A 17,884-nucleotide genomic window follows, 5' to 3' on the forward strand; every position below is an offset into this window, starting at 1 on the left:
CTGACAGAATTTGTGACCAACAGAATGGCTCTGCAAGAAATACTAAAGGGAGCCCTGCAGACAGATAGGAAAAGCTAGGAGAGAGAGGTGTGGAGAGAGTGTTGAAATGAAGACTATCAGTATAGGTAAAAATAAGAAAAATTAGATATGACATATAAAATCCGAAAGCTAAAATGGTAGAAGAAAGTACCGCCTGTAGAGTAATAACATTAAATGTTGATGGATGAAACTCCCCAATCAAAAGACATAGGATGACAGAATGGATTAAAAACAAGACCCATCTATATGCTGTGTACAGGAAACACATCTAAGACCCAAGGATAAACATAGGTTGAAAGTGAAAGGTTGGGAAAAGATATTTCATGCAAACAACAATCATAAAAGAGCAGCAGTAGCTAGACTAATATCCAACAAATTAGACTTCAAATGTACAACAGTTAAAAGAGACAAAGAAGGCTTTTCTCGGGACGGTAGAGGCCATGTAGTGTCGCCGTTACTCTGAGGAGAAAACAGTCGGTAGAGGGTGCAGAAATGCAGAGCAATAAAACCTTTAACCTGGAGAAGCAAAACCATACTCCAAGAAAGCATCATCAACATCACCACCCGCAGCACCACCCACAGCAACAACAGCAGCAACCACCACCACCACCAATACCTGCAAATGGGCAACAGGCCAGCAATCAAAATGAAGGCTTGACTATTGACCTGAAGAATTTTAGGAAACCAGGAGAGAAGACCTTTACCCAACGTAGCCGTCTCTTTGTGGGCAATCTTCCTCCTGACATCGCTGAGGAGGAAATGAGGAAACTATTCAAAAAATACGGGAAAGCAGGCGAGGTCTTCATTCATAAGGATAAAGGCTTTGGCTTTATCCGCCTGGAAACACGGACCCTAGCAGAGATTGCCAAAGTAGAGCTGGACAACATGCCACTCTGTGGAAAGCAGCTACGTGTGCGCTTTGCCTGCCATAGTGCATCCCTTACAGTCAGAAACCTTCCTCAGTATGTGTCCAACGAACTGCTGGAGGAGGCCTTTTCTGTGTTTGGTCAGGTGGAGAGGGCTGTAGTAATTGTAGATGATCGAGGAAGGCCCTCAGGAAAAGGCATTGTTGAGTTCTCAGGGAAGCCAGCTGCTCGGAAAGCTCTGGACAGATGCAGTGAAGGCTTGTTCCTACTAACCACATTTCCTCGACCTGTGACTGTGGAGCCCATGGACCAGTTAGATGATGAAGAGGGACTTCCAGAGAAGCTGGTTATAAAGAACCAGCAATCTCACAAGGAGCGAGAACAGCCACCCAGATTTGCACAGCCTGGTTCTTTTGAGTATGAGTATGCCATGCATTGGAAGGCGCTCATTGAGATGGAGAAGCAGCAGCAAGACCAAGTGGACTGCAACATCAAGGAAGCGCGTGAGAAGCTGGAAAGGGAGATGGAGGCTGCTCGCCAGAGCACCAGGTCATGCTAATGAGGCAGGATTTAATGAGGCGCCAAGAAGAACTTCAGAGGATGGAGGAGCTGCACAACCAAGAGGTGCAAAAATGAAAGCAACTGGAGCTCAGACAGGAGGAGGAACGCAGACGTTGTGAGGAAGAGATGAGACAGCAGCAGGAAGAAATGATGCTGTGACAGCAGGAGGGATTCAAGGGAACCTTCCCTGATGCGAGAGAGCAGGAGATACAGATGGGCCAGATGGCTATGGGAGGTGCTATGGGCATAAACAACAGAGGTGCCATGCCACCTGCTCCTGCGCCAGCTGGTACTCCAGCTCCTCCAGGACCAGTCACTATGATGCCAGATGGAACCTTGGGATTGACCCCACCAACAACTGAACGCTTTGGCCAAGCTGCTACAATGGAAGGAATTGGGGCCATTGGTGGAACCCCACCTGCATTCAACTGTGCAGCTCCTGGAGCTGAATTTGCTCCAAACAAACATCGCCGATACTAATAAAGTTGCAGTGTCTAGTTTCCCAAACCCTTAAAAGAAGGACCCTTTTTGGACTAGCCAGAATTCTTCCCTGGAAGAGTTTAGGGATTCCTCCCAATAGTTAGGTTTTCCCTTTCTGTACTACTCTAGGGAGACCTAGGGCAAGGGAGGGAGAGTGGTATTTAACAATTCAGTTCAGTGTGGTATATTATTTAACAAATCAATTCTGTGTGGTGCATTCCTGAAGTCTCAAATGTTATTGATGTCGAGGGCCTGGGGGAACCATGGCAAAAATGGATCCAGTTAGAGCCCTATTAATCTTGATCATTCCATTCTTTGTCCATCCTGTTCTGTTTGCTTTTTTTATCCTTATACTCCCTGTCCCCCAACCTGAGACACTGCCACATATATCAAAAAAACCAAACGTTACCCTGCGACCTTAGCCCCATTGTTCCATTCACTCCCAGGTCAGAATTCAGGCAAATGTCCACAGAGATCACAGACAGCGTACATACGGTTCTGTTATAGCCCATATATTATCCCTTCATGTCCTAAAGAAGTTTTCTCATAGATTTTCATTTTAGTATATCTTTAAAATATCTTGTGTTAACTTGCATCCATCTTTTTCTTGGGTGAGGACTGCCCGGGAATGGCCCCTTTTGTGTCTATGATGTTGCTATTCACAGCTTTTCTTGATATGCTTAGTACAATCTTGGGAACAGGATTGCTGTATGCTGAAGGTCTGACAGTAGCTCTTAGCCATGCCTATCTTAGGTAGTTATGCTGTGCATTTTTTATTGGTGTACCATGCTTGATTTGTCTCTGATACCATGAATTTGGAGTTTTTCTGAGAAATGGATCAGTAATGCAGTATCAACTTATTAAACTACATTTTAAGCCTTTTAAAAAAAAATAGAGAGAGACAAAGAAGGACACTATGTATTAATAAAAGGAAGAATAAAACAAGAAGACATAACAATCATAAATATTTATGCACCAAGCCAGAATGTTTGAAAATACATGAGGCAAAGAGTGAAAAGAAAAATAGACACATCTACCATAATAGTTGTGGACTTCAATTCCCCACTCTCATCAATGGACAGAACATCTACACAGAGGATCAATAAAGAAACAGAGAATTTGAATAATACTATAAATGAGTTAGACTTAACAGACATTTATAGACCATTACACCCCACAACAGCATGATGCACCTTTTTCTCAAGTGCTCATGGTTCGTTCTCAAGGACAGAACATATGCTGGTTCACAAAGCAAGTCTGAATAAATTTAAAATGATTGAAATCATACAAAACACTTTCTCAGATAATAAAGGAATGAAGCTGGAAATCAATAATAGACAGAGGGCCAGAAAATTCACAAATATGTGGAGGCTCAACAACATATTCTTAAACAACTAGTTGGTCAAAGAAGAAATTACAAGAGAAATCAGTAAATATCTCGAGGCAAATGAGAATGAATACACAACATATCTAATTTATTGGATGCAACAAAGGCAATGCTAAGAGGGAAATGTATTGCCCTAAATGCCTATATCAAAAAAGAAAAAAGAGCAAAAGTCAAGGAATTAACTGTCCACTTGGAAGAACTAGAAAAGAACAGCAAACTAACCCCAAAGCAAGCAAAAGGAAAGAAATAGTGAAGATTAGAGCAGAAATGAATGATAATGAGAACATGAAAACTATCAAGAAAATCAACAAAACTGGAAGTTGGTTCTTTGAGAAAATCAAAGACATTGTTGGACACTTAGCAAGATTAACAAAAAGAAGAAGAGAGAGGATGCAAACGAATAAAATCAGAAATGGAAGAGGAGACATAACAAATGACCCCACCGAAATAAAGAAAGCAATGAGAAGATATTATGAACTACTTTATGCTAATAAACTTGACAATGTAGACAAAATGGACAACTTCCTAGAAAGTTGTGAACAATCAACATTGACTCAAGAAAAAATAGACAACCTCAACAAACCAATCACAAGTAAAGAAATTGAATCAGTCATTAAGAAGCTCCTCAAAAAGAAAAGACCAGGACCGGATGGCTTCACATGTGAATTCTATGAAACATTCAAGAAAGAATTAGTGCCAGTCCTGCTCAAACGCTTCAAAAAAACTGAAGAGGAGGGAAAGCTACCTAACTCATTCTACAAAGCCAACATTACCCTCATACCAAAGCCAGACAAATATATTACAAAAAAGGAAAACAACAGACCAATCTCTCTAATGAATATAGATGCAAAGATCCTCAATAATTTTCTTGCGAATCAAATCCAGCAGCACATTAAAAGAATTAAACTAAGAAAAAGGAAAATATGGCTCACTCAAGGAAACAAATTAAAACTTCAGAGGACACACAGAATTTAGAACAACTAATCAAAGAAGTTCAAACAAACCTCCTAAATCAGTTCAAGTTGTATGGGAGTTCCATATTTTGTACAAGAGTGTTCTATAAACTCACAACTTCTCTAATCAAAATCTCCTAAAAATCAAAAGAAGGGAATAAAACAACTAGAGTAGGCAAGATTTGGGTTTTAAAGGGCACAAATAGACACAAATCCTAGTATAAGACATTTCTAGAAGATAAACTTATATTATTTGATTTTTAAAAATCATGTGCATGTATTATCTATTGAAAACTATAATTTAAAATGATAATAATTGTATAAATACATGAAGCAATACAACAGCAGATTTGAAAAGACAGAAGAAAGAATCAGTGAAATGGAAAGTACAACAATTTAAATCATTTGGTCAGGAGAACAGAGAGAAAAAATAGAAAAAAATTAAGTACTGTCTCAGGGATTTCCATGACAGCATGAAGAATACAAATATACACACCAGGGGTTTCCCAGATGGAGAAGAAAGAGGAAAGGGAAAGAAAGAATATTTGAGGACATAATGGTAAAAAAATTGCCAACTCTTAGGAAACACAAAAATATAATGTCCAAGAATCACAGCATACTCCAAACACAACAAACCCTAATAGACCCATCCCAAGAGACATAGGAATCAGATGCCAAAGCTAGAGAAAAAGAGAGGATTCTGAAAGTGGCATGAGAAAAGCAATCCATCACATAGAAGGGGCACTCAACAAGACTAAGTGTTGATCTCTCATCAGAAGCCATGGAAGAAAAAGACAATGGTATGATAATTTTAAGGTACAGGAAGAAAGAATTGGCAGACAAAACTCTCCTTCAAAAATGAAGGGTAGTTTATAATATTCACAGACAAGAAGAAATTGAAGAATTCATAAAAAAGAGACCTGCCCTACAGAATTAAAGGGAGGTCTGCAGGTTAAAAGGAAAAGAGAGGAGAGAATGCTTGGGATAATGTGAAAAAATGATGATCTTCAGTAAAGGTAACTAAAATGCAAAACCCTAAAATACTGTATTTTCAATATAAAACTCTACTCTTTAATTTCTATGAGGCAGAATACAATTGAACAAGAAAAATTCACATTTCTTGATAATACACATGAAAAATATAAAGGTAATGTGGGGTTACTAGCCCAAGCACACACAAAAATAAAGGTAATATAGGGGCCACTGACCTTCCTCATTTCTTTCTTTGTGAGAGTGTCCCCATGTCTCATACATGTATTCTTAATAAATTTCCTTCCTGCTTGCTTTATGCCATTCTGTGCCCTTTAATTCTTTCTCATAGTTTGGCCAACAAACTTGGAAGCCAAAATCCAGCAACATGTTTTGGTGAGCCAGCCAGGAGACACTTCTCTCTCACCATCTGGACTGGTAAATACTGAGAGGTTTGGTCATGTGGCTGTCATTTTGCTTCTCACTTAGCTAATTGCTATCCTCTCCTATGGGAGTCCAATGAGAGCCAAATCAAGTCCCAATCTCCCCCCTCCTCCTTCCCTCTCACTCCCCTTCCCTCTCTCTTCAGCTGTCTGAGTACCACACACTTTTTTCCACCCCTCTGAGGACCCAGGCCCTTCCTTCTGATAAATCTGTTCCTCTTTTCACCTCCATAGAGGTCCTCTCCCCTGCCTCCATGAAAATCTCAGTCTTTCTAATCTGTCTGGCTTTAAATGCCTTCTGAAACATTCCATCTTTTGTAACAGAGGATTCTGGGCTAAGAATTATTATACCAAACAAGGTGTTGCCTTTAACGTTCTAGGGAGTCACCTCTGGTTTAGGCTACAATATGTCCACACCTTATTTCCTGAAAAGCATACTAAGCCACGTTCTTAAAGAAGCCCAATTTCCTTGCTGCATGTTCCTTCTCTCTAGCCTGATCCTGGCAACACAAGGAGACATTTTCTCCCTCGAGTTTGTTTGTGGCAAATCTTTTCCATTCTCTTAGGCAGCAAGTTAATAACACAAACACTTCTAGGAAGATGAGTGGGTAGACTCAGCAGGATCAGGATGGTACTGGTCCATTATTTCCTGCATCTTCAAGGCCCCAGAGACATCTGAGGATAGCACTGTAAGCTCATGGCACCAAGGGATCAATGTTCAGAATGGCAGGCCAATGACCTAGGACAACAGACACCGGTACTGGAATCTGACTTCTTTCTCTCTCTCTTCCTTATAAATGGGCGGTGCTTCCAGTATTCTGGCTGACAGTTCACTGAGCTGTCTGCTATGAAATTAAGATAATTTTCCCACCACAGAGCTAAAAGGCTATCACAATACTGATGGCCACAGTATCGCCTGGAGTACAGCCAGCATTAGCCCATAAATGGAACAGTCAATTATAGCCCTATCTTACAATCAAATCTCTTCCATAAAGGGAAGGAAAATAGCAAGAAATTCCTTATACACAACTTCTATGGCCTTATATCACAAAAAACCCATGAAGGGCTCTTGAAAATTATGTTATGACCAAGAGGACTATCAAAACCTTCTTCCTTATAACTCTTCTTTGTGGAAAGAAGCAAATATTTTAAATAACCCCCTTGTAAATAGGCCCCCTTTCCAGAATCTTCAAATAGTCTCTATTAAAACCCATTGCATTCAATTCCTGGTGCCTGCCCATATAAAAAAAATTGTAGGGAAATATAAAAGCCAACAGTCGATATACGCATAAAAAATAGGGAAGCATAGCCCTCAAAGGGAGCTCTCAATCACAATCTGTAAAAGACAGGGAAACTAGTCAAAAATTCCCAATTACCAAATGTTTAAATAAGAAAATATTTTTAATAATCCCCTTTTAAATCTGTTTGCTAAATGGCATGAGAAAATATACCACCAAGCCAGTTCATTGTAACAAGCTAAGGGAGATCACTCAGCAGAAAAAGGAAATCTCCAGCTCTGTTCCAGGGGAGGCTAATGGAAGTCCAAAAGGTTAATAATGTAAACCCAAATTCCTGGGAAGGTCAAATTTTTCTGGGCACCCATTTCATCAGCCAATCTTCCTCTAACATTTGGAAAAAGCTGCAAAAGCTCTCCATGGGCCCGCAAACTCCTATTCATGACATATTAGAAACTGACTTTTCTATCTTTAACAATTGAAACAAGGTGGAGGAGAATAAGGCAAAGAAAGGTAAGCAAAAGACTAGAGAAAAGGCTCAGCACATATCAATCACTGTTAATAGTGCTCAGTCCTCTCAAGGTCACCCAAACTGTGGCTCCAAACCTCTAGGGCCTTGTTTCAGCAGTTAGTCAAAAAGCCACTGGCAAAAACAGTGCCAGAAACTGCTGAACAATCTTTGACATTTGGGCCCACCAGGACCTTGCCCTAAGTGCCACCACCATGGGATTTGGGACCCAGGGACTGTACTGTCTTCCAATGAGGGAAGAGGGCAGGACAGTCCCTCAAGCCCTGCTCACAACAAGTGAAGAAGGCTGAGGCTGCATTTGGTTCTGCTGACTTCGCATCTGATCAATTTAGAGGACCCCTGTGGACACTCAATATGACAGGTAAAATTATTAATTTCTTAATTAATGCTAGATCCACTCTGCCCTGAACTGCCTACCTCTACTTGGACTTACCTATGTTATGGAGTTGACAGTAAAGCCAAAACTAAAACCTTCACAACACCTCTCCTTTGTAGGTCTAAGGACCATGCTGGTTTGAAAAGATATATGTCCCCATAAAAGCCATGTTTTAATCTAGATCCCATTTTGCCTTTACAAAGGCAGAATAATCCCTATTCAATACTGTATGTTTGAAACTGTAATCAGATTATCTCCCTGGAGATGAGATTTAATCAAGAGTGGTTGGTAAACTGGATTAGCTGAAGGCATGTCACCACCCATTTGGGTGGGCCTTGATACGTTTCTGGGGCCCTAAAAAGAGAGGACATTTTGGTGTTTGCCATGTGCCCTTCCAGATGAGAGAGAAACTCTGACTGTGTTCACCATGTACCTTCTCACTTGAGAGAGAAACCCTGAACTTCTTTGGACATTTTCACTGGCCTTAGAACTGTAAACTAGCATCTTATTAAATTCCTCTTTATAAGAGTTTTTCCATTTCTCATCTTTTGCATTCTAGCAGCTAGCAAACTAGAACAGATTTGGTACCGAGAGTGGGGTGCTGCTGCTGTGGTTTGCAAATACCAATCATCCTGGAACGGCTTTTTAAATGGATAAAGGGAAGAGTCTGGAAGAGTTGTGAGAAGCTTGATAGATAAGGCCTAAAATGTTTTGAAGACAAAAAAAAAAAAAAAAAAAAAACCTATAGCTCAGATGCAGCTATAGGTTTTTTTTTTTTTTTGGTCTGTCTGTTTGTTTTTTTGTCTTTTTTTTTCTTCTTTTTCCTTTTCTATTTCTTTTTTTTTACTATTATTTTTTTTCTCTATATTAACATTCTATATCTTTTTCTGTTGTTTTGCTAGTTCTTTTCCTAAATCGATGCAAATGTACTAAGAAATGATGATCATGCATCTATGTGATGATTTTAAGAATTACTGATTGCATATGTAGAATGGAATGATTTCTAAATGTTGTGTTAATTTCTTTTTTTTTCTTTAATTAATAAAAAAAATGTTTTGAAGAAACTGTTGGTAGAAATGTAGACTCTGAAGATACCTCTGATGAGGCCTTAGATAGAAATGAGGCAAGTGTTATTCCAAACTGGAAGGAAGGTGATCCTTGTTTTAAAATGGCATATAATCTGGCAAAATTGACTAGTGGCTTTGGCTGGAAGGCAGATTTTAAAAGTCATGAACTTGGATATTTAGCAGAAGAGATCTCCAAATTCAAAGTCAAAAGTGCAGCCTGGTTTCTCCTCACAGCTTATAGTGAAATGTGACAGGAGAGAGATAACCTGAAAACTGAACTCTTGGGTACAAAGAAACCAGAAATTGACATCCTGGAAAATTCTGAGCTTCCAGGAAGGGAGACCCCAGAGAATAGTGCTCCATGTGAGGATTTGGCCAGAAGTGGAACCAGTCAGCCATTTGAGAGAAAGCCAGGATCAGACATGGAGTTATCCAGGAAGGATTTGTGGAAACTCCTATGTCTGATGGGCACCATCCAAGGCTACTGCATAGAAAGCCAATGAGAGTGCTGTCGGACCTGTATAAACAGAGCTGCTACCAGTCTGGACTGGGGGGTTCAGAGTAGGGATAAACTGGAGGAAAAATAACTCCAGAGGAAAAACCATGGAGACTGAGGTCTGAAGTCTAGAAGCCTCAGGCCAGGAGAACGTACCTACCCAAGCCTGTGAAGAGGGTGTTTGCCCCAAAGGCAGAGGATGGGCCTTCCACCTTGTAGAAGTGGAAGAGTCATGCTGCCTCAGGCATTGAGAGAGTGTGAAGCACATTCCTTGGGGTTTGGGATGCCACCACATGGAAGGGTTGAGCGTGTGCTCCAGATGTGGCAGAGAGCCCAGGTGCAGCCCCAATTCTTGGTGAGAGTAGAGCCGAGAAAAAGGTGGTCTCCCCAGTGTCGCCCAAGGTTGCATGCAGAGAGAGGCAGGTGTCTGTGTAGGCCTTTGGAAAGGGTGGGACTGCTGCTTTCTAAAGCCTTGAGGATAAATGACTCTCAGACCTTGAAATCTGATTGATTTTGCCCTGTGAGTTGTCAAAACTGCTTGGGTCCTGTGACCCCTGTGTTCCTTCCTCTCTATGGAAATGGCTATATGTATCCTATGAATGTTCTTCGTTTATATTTTGGCAGCAAATAACTTGTTTTGATTTTTCAAAGGTCTAAAGCCAGAGGATAATTTTGCCTTAGAACAGACTATGTCTGTAACTAACTTTGAGAGGAATATGTATGCTTCTAACTTTGAATTTCATGTGTATTACTACTGAAGTGGTTTAAGGATTTGTGATGTTGTTATGCAATTAATATATTTAGTGTATGGGGAAAATATGTCTTTTTTACGGTCCAGAGGATGGAATGTGATGGTTTGAAAGGATGTATGTCCCCTAGAAAAGCCATGTTTTAATCTAAATCCCATTTTGTAAAGGCAGAATAGTCCCTATTCAATACTGTATGTTTGAAACTGTAATCAGATCATCTCCCTGGAGATGAGATTTAATCAAGAGTGGTTGTTAAACTGGATTAGATGGAGGCATGCCTCCACCCATTTGGATGGGTCTTAATAAGTTTCTGGAGCCCTATAAAAGAGAGAACATTTTAGTGTTTGTCATGTACCCATCCAGATGAGAGAGGAACCCTGACCTTGGTCACCATGTGACTTTCCAGATAAGAGAGCAACTCTTACTGTGTTCACCAAGTGCCTTCTCACTGGAGAGAGAAACCCTGAACTCAGACATTTTCTTGGCCTTAGAACTGTAAAACAGCAACTTATAAAGGTCCTCTTTTTAAGAGACTTTTATTTCTGGTATATTGCATTCGGGCAGCTAGCAAACTAGAACAAGGACATTCTAGTGTCCCATCAATTTTTCATTGTCCCTGTATACCCCACCTCCCTCTAGGTAGGGATCTTCACTCCCTGTGAGTCACTTTAAGACTAGTAATCCCAGCTAGTGCTTGCCCTTGTTTGCCATGAGACCCCTGCTAAATCTGAGGCCTCTTAACATCATAAAAGAAATTCTTAAGCAAATACAATTGTCTCTATGGAATAAAACATCCCAGAGTTTGCCCCCTGAGTGGCCCTGTCTGCATACAAATTTCCAACCCTAGATCTCAAACCACAGTCTTTTATATCCCTCTTTACCCTAACTCTCAATACCTATTTGCTTTTTTAAAACAACTTTTTGTAAAATATAACATATATACAAAAAGGAAAAGGGGTGTCAACAGTAAAGGATAGGCTGATGTAATTAGTTAATAATCTTGGAGAGGCTGATCCCTCTGGGTTTTAGGATTTATCTGACCTAGGAACCCTCTGAAAATTATAAGTTCCAGGAAGACAAACAGTGCATGAAACTTTTATAGAGTCTATAAAATAACCTAGTTGTTCTTAAGTATCAACAGAAATGATATTGGTTGGGGTTTAGCAAACCATGGAAATTAGCACTATCTAACTGAAACTTGCTTAAATTAGTTTCCAAAATAGCCTCTTGACACTGCTTGATCTCTCATAGCTACTGATGCCTTATTTGATTACACTTCTTTCCCCTTTTGGTCAGGATGATATTGTCGATCTGATGATGCCAGGCCAGATTCATACCAAGGAGCCAAGCCCCACGTTGTCAGGGAGAATTTCATCCCTGATTGTCATGTCCCATGTAAAAGGAAGAGTAATGATTTTCCTTGCAGAGTTGGTGTATTAGTCAGGGTAATCTGAAGAAACTGAACTAACAGGAGGTATCTGTAAAGATGAGCTTTATAAAACTGTCTCATGCAAGAGTCCAAGTGAGTTGGCAGCTCCAGTGAACATCCTCAATGAACTCCCCAGGACAGGCTGGCTGGCTGAAGCAGAAAGAGAAATTCTCTCTTCTAAATTTTCCTTAAAAGCCTTCAGGTGATTAAATTAAGCATTATTCATTCCAGGAGACACTCCCCTTAGTTGACTGCAGATGTAATCAGCCGTGGATGCAGCCAACATGCTCATGATTTAAGTCCATGAAATGTCTTCACAGCAACAGATAGACCACTGCTTGCTTGACCAGAGGACTGGGAACCATACCTTGCCAAGTTGACACATGAACCTGACCATGACTATCCACTCCTTGTCAACTTGGCAGCTATACACATCAACTTAAACCATATTTAATCTCTAAATAGAAAACAACAATGGACAAAATTTTTTTTCTCACCTAACAATACACAATGGTCCACTGGAAATGCATTAATCTCTCCAGAATAGGGTAGATTCAAGTCCTTGGGTAATATTCACTCTTAAACTTGATATCCTATAACTTAAATGCTATAACATGAATAATACAACTTATGTCATATGATAAAGGGAATAAAATAGAGAAGAAAAGAAAGATATTTGCTTTATGTACAAATGCAAAGACATTCATTACAAAGCAAGGTAGACATATTCATATCATTACAGTCCTCATTTCTATGACTAATCATGTGTTCATAGTTCATATTTATCACTAGCTTCTTCCCCTTTCCATTCCATGTTCCCTTTACCCTCAGGAAAAGACTTCAGTTGGCTGTGGTTCTTTGAATGGTGTTTCTGAGCCATTAGTAGTCCTTCCTGGGTTGGGTTGTGGCAGTTTTCCTTTGATTTTATTTTAGGGCAGGGTAGTATTAAGAGATGCCCTAGGGGATCTCCTGTAATCCTAGGAAAATCCTTCTTTATCTCCATTGTATAATTCCAGTCTTATTTTCCCTTGATAGTCAGTGAAAATTCCCAACCAGTAAAATAATCCCCATTTTTGCCTGTTGGTCCAGGAGCATTAGTAGCCCAAAGTGACAAGGTGGCAGTTTTAGCTTCCAGTTCAAAGGAATCATTGTTGCGTCTCCTTGTGGAAGCAGCAAGCAAAAATATACCAAGTGGATAACTAGGGGTATTAATGAGTGGCACCACTCCCATTTCCACCCCTTGATTCCTGGACCCATGAATCCTAGCTATGAAAGATCAGCACCATATATGGGACACTGATTCAGAGCGTACACAGCTTCCTGGAGAACAATGCCCCAGCCCTGCAAGATAGTGCCACCTAGTTGACATTGTAACTGGGTCTTCAAAAGATAGTACTGTAACTGGGTCATTAGTCCACCTGTTTCAGAATGATGGGAAACATAGTAAAACCAGAGAATTCCATGAGCATGCGCCCATTCCTGCACTTCTTTTGCTCTGAAATAGGTTCCTTGATCAGAAGCAATGTTGTGTGGGATACCATGATGGTGGATAAGACCTTCTGGAAGCGCACAGATGGTAGTATTGGCAGAGGCATTGCATGCAGGCAAGGCAAACACATATCCAGAGTATGTGTCTATTCCAATTAAACAAATCACTTCTTCCATGATGGAAGTGGACTAATGCAATCAACCTGCCACTATGTAGCAGGCTGATCACCTCATGGAATGGTGCCATATCAGGGGCTGACTGTGGGTCTGCTACTGGCAAATTGGGCACACAGCAGGGGCTGTATCCAGGTCTGCCTTGGTGAGTGAAAGTCCATGTTGCTGAGCCCGTGCATAACCTCCATCCCTGCCACCATGACCACTTTGTTCATGAGCCAATTGGGCAATGACAGAAGTTGCTCGAGAAAGAAGCTGACTGGTATCTGCAGAACTGGTCACCTTATCCAACTTGATTATTAAAACCTTCCTCTGCTGAAGCCACCCTCTGGTGTCCATTCACGTAGGACATAGGACCCACTGTGAGACAGACCTGAGCTAAAATTCCATCAATCCCCTGATCTCCATAAGCCCCTATTCTGAATGATGGTCCAGAGTGAAGTTAGGGTCCCCTGGAATTAATATCACTTCTGAACCAATGTCTAACAATCCCAAAAATATGTGATCCTCTCCTTCTCCCCAATGCACAGTTACCCTGATAAAAGCTATAGGTCTCTTTGGGGAAGGAAGATTAACAGTATAAATTTAGGGCAGTGAAACACGGTCCTTCCCCAAAGGAACCTGGCCTTCCACCTCATTCAACAGGCTCTGGTCTATAAACTATCTTAAGTCTGGGAATTGATTAAGGAGCAATGACTCTGTTTTGTAACACGTGTTAGGCTTTTGTTCATTGGACCTAGAACTCTTCTGCTTAAACAGCTCAAACAAGAATGTAGTAGACTGCCTATCTATTGTACTTCTAGGTGCACCATGATCTACTAACTAATGCTATATATCTCTGTGAGTCAGAGTATTTTGATTCCTGCTTTGAATCTGCTGTCCATTATGATAGCATGCCCACCTTGTCTTTGGTGATTAAGTGCCACCACCTGGCTTTTGCCAACTTGGGATCCAATCATCCCCATTGTGTTTAAGGATTCCAGCTCATTGACAGTAGTTCCCATAGTAACATCTCACTTACAGAGAAAGGCAACAGCAAAGTTCTTCAGGGACAAGAGAACTATTCTCACAAATTTATTTCTCACAGTTCTGGTAAGAGGTATGTCTCTGTACATTAGTAGGTGTGTGAGCAGGCATTCCATGATAAATCCACTCTAATATTTCAATTTCTCTAATCTTTTGAATCCACTCATCTACATTATACCAGGGCATTTAACCTCAGGTAATATTGGCCACATTTTTTTTTTTTTGCTGTTGTTGAGGTTTCAATAATTTATTCAAGCTTTACTTTAAATTATGTCAATTACAGCATTTGAAAGGGATGATATAATTCCATACAAAATGGAAGACAAAAATGTATTTATTAAACTGCTAAAAAATAGAGTGGTAAGAATACAACGGAAGTCTAGTTTAGATTCCAAGTGTTGTCACCATATGATTACAGACACAGAGGCACTTCCCAGCTTGCAGCTGGAGCTCCTGGAAGCTACTTAGCAGTGGTGCCAGAGCACAAAATCACAACATGAGAGAGAATTATTGGCTTTATCACATCCACCCTCTCCACCCCAAAAAGGCACAAAAGAAACAGCTACCATGCCCTGCTGACTACTTTTGGTGTAAAAGAGGTGATAGACTGAGGTAGAAAAAGGTCATGGAGATCTGTCTAAAAAAGCCCTTAGAGATGAGTTTGTACACACTATTAAGCAATGAGCTTCTCCACAACTGGGGTTAGGAAGCCTAGGTTCAATTCTCAGGAAATCACAAATTCATTCATTTACTCAATAGAAATTTACAAAGTGTCTATACATTATAGCTTCAACTTGAAGCCATTTCTTGATAAAAAAGAAACCTTCCATCTCTAGAGGGACCACTAAGTTCCCCCCCACCTAAAGTCTACAGCTTAAAGGACCTTTTTTGGAATTGGGTTTCTTCCATAACTCTGAAAGGGTAACACTTTAAAGCTGAACCACCTTTAAACCTGGAGGTCTAACATGATATCTAGCAATGCTCGCATCCCAGACATACAGCATTAAAAGTTACACTAACTTCTGAAGGTAGCTATGCAGCAAAATAGTTAAAAAATTAAATGACTGTACAGTATTCACTTATGTTTAAAATTCTAGTCCTAGACCAAGCTTGTTGCCTCCAGCACTGACATTCTTACCAACCAGCAGAGCTGACAGAATCAATTTGGTATCTGGCTTTAGAGTCTGAGTGTATCCAAAATCTCTTCGGCTAGAGTTCTTCACTTTAACCAAGAAGCATGCATTAGGGGATCTCATATTTGGCTGCTATTCCAAAATGAATGTTAGGATGTTTCCTGCCATCCAGACAAGATTGACAGCAGTCTCCAACTTTTTGTTCACTGTGGTAGTTAGGTTTGAGTGTCAGCTTGACCAGGTGAAGGTGCCTAGTTCTGTTACTGTGGACATGAGCTATTGGCATGTGAGCCTCATCTATCACTGATTGCATCTGCTGTTGACTAAGGGGCATGCCTCCTGCAGTGAATGATGTTTAATTTAATTGACTGGATTCTTAATGAGAGAGCTAAGTGCAGCACAGTCGAAGCAGCCCAGTATAATTCATCTCAGCACATGCAGCTCAGGCCAGACCTTTGGAGATGTAGAAAGGAATCACCCAAGAAAAGCTCTAGGAATCCAGAAGCCAGGACAAAAGGCCAGCAGAGCTCACCCTGTGCCTTCTCATGTAAGAGAGAACCTCAGATGAAAGTTAACTGCCATTCCTCTGGAGTACTATAAGTTTTTAACCAAATGAATCCCCCCTCTATTAAAAGTCACTCCATCTCTGGTGTGTTGCAATTTGGCAGCTTTGGCAAACTAAAACATTCACCTTCTGGTAAATGGAGCCACCTGTCCTGTCATTCACATTAGTGTGAAGCTGGAATTCATCAGTCGTGAAGCTAAATGCAAAATTGCTCTGTATCCCTCAGGACTTCACAGTCTCAAAACTCATCTGGTAACCAGTCAACCAGCCCTTGTAAGCCAGCACCAGAGCACTCTGGATTGAAGGCCCAGCAATGTCAAAATCCACATCCCAGCCCAGGTTGATGTGCTCCTGTTTGTTCCCTGTCATGATTTTAGCATTCTTTTCCCAGTGTTAGGTAAGAAGGATGACTCAAAGGTCAGCTTCAGACCACACGTGAGCTGATCTTCCACAGTAATTGCAGTGCCTAGGGTGTTGTCAGCATTTCTCTGTAATTTCTCTGTAAATGTCAGAACATATTCAGTCCACCTGTATTGGTTTCCGAACTGCCCGTCACTATGGGGGTCTCAGTCAATATTGCTGAACCTGAGCTTTTAAATTCCAATCCATTCTCAGATTTTGTTTTCAAATCGATTTTACTAAGCAAAATTCCATAGCCCTTGTCAAAACATCCCTGGCAGATTTCCCAAGATCAACATATGTAGGGACACAGTCATCTTCTGCTCAGAGATAGTGGTGGTGGGCTCAGCCTGTAGGCCACCTCTTGATCCACGTTTTGGCCAACCACCCAAACAAAATGTTAATGCCCTTTCTTACCCCTTGAACTACAACATTAAATCTGGAATCTCTGCTTAGTGGACCCATATCAATTCTTTCCACCTGATCCAGCTTTATATTCCTTCCACCATTATCCCACACCCTGAATATCCATTCAAACACATATTCCCCTAATGTCTATCTATATAAGTTGGAAAATTCGTGGAGTATAGTGTACTATACTATACTTTGTACCTTACCTTTTGGGGCTTGATGGGACTTTAGTCTAGTTATAGGTCTGGAAGAAAAGAGGGGTGGTGGGGGTGGGTCATGGAAAGAAATACAAGTGTCTTTCAAGCCAATTACCTCAGAGAATTCCTTTTCAATTACATCTGTTAAAAAAGGATTAATCTCTCCAGCAGAGGAGCAAGGAATGTTTTCCCAGAGGATGTGGTTGCATGTCTCCCAGGCACTGAAGCATTAATCTCTTCAGGTGGAAGTTGAATGGCTGACTCCTCAGAAAGGACTGGATGCCAAGAATCATTTTCTCAATGCAGACTGGGACTTACTTCTCACAGTTACTCAAAGTTCCAGCAAAAAAACAACTGATACACATTTACCTCAGTGTCTCAGAATCTAGAAATACAATTTGCAACTTCAGACTAAGCATGGCTACTATAAGGGCTTGCAAACTAAACTCCAATTGTCTTATAAGTATTTCTCAGAGAGACCTTAGCTCATTTGCTCTTTTGATACTGGCTTATTTTGCACAACACACTTTCCCCAAGGTTTGTTCAGTCCATTGTGTGCCTCTCACCTCCTTTACGTAGCCTCACCATATTCCTTCATATAAATGTAGCACAATTCACTATTCTGCTTCTCAGTCATTGCACCCTTCAGCTCAATCTATTGGGCATCATGGATAATATTTATTAAAATAAACAAACTGTCTTACAGTATCTTCACTTGGTTGTACAATCAACAGCACTCTCAATATTAGGAAATTTTCATTGGTCCATAGTAACAAAGAACCGACAAACACAGCCACACCAAATATCACTTGTCCCTCCTCCCCTATTTAGTTGCCCCTGGTAGTTCTACAGTACAGTTGATATCTTCCTGTTAACTGTTGGCCAATACCATGCATTTTTAGTTTCCCCCAT

General features: G+C 40.6%; 2 pseudogenes; one reads left to right on the top strand and one right to left on the bottom strand.

The window, feature by feature from the left end:
- Nucleotides 1-462: 462 nt before the first annotated feature.
- LOC143690117 (non-POU domain-containing octamer-binding protein pseudogene) lies at nt 463-2,020 on the top strand (annotated as a pseudogene).
- A 13,052-nt stretch (nt 2,021-15,072) lies between these two features.
- LOC143690642 (non-selective voltage-gated ion channel VDAC1 pseudogene) lies at nt 15,073-17,609 on the bottom strand (annotated as a pseudogene).
- Nucleotides 17,610-17,884: the final 275 nt, after the last annotated feature.

This window comes from Tamandua tetradactyla, chromosome 7 (assembly GCF_023851605.1).
Source record: "Tamandua tetradactyla isolate mTamTet1 chromosome 7, mTamTet1.pri, whole genome shotgun sequence".
Classification (NCBI taxonomy): Eukaryota; Metazoa; Chordata; class Mammalia; order Pilosa; family Myrmecophagidae; genus Tamandua; species Tamandua tetradactyla.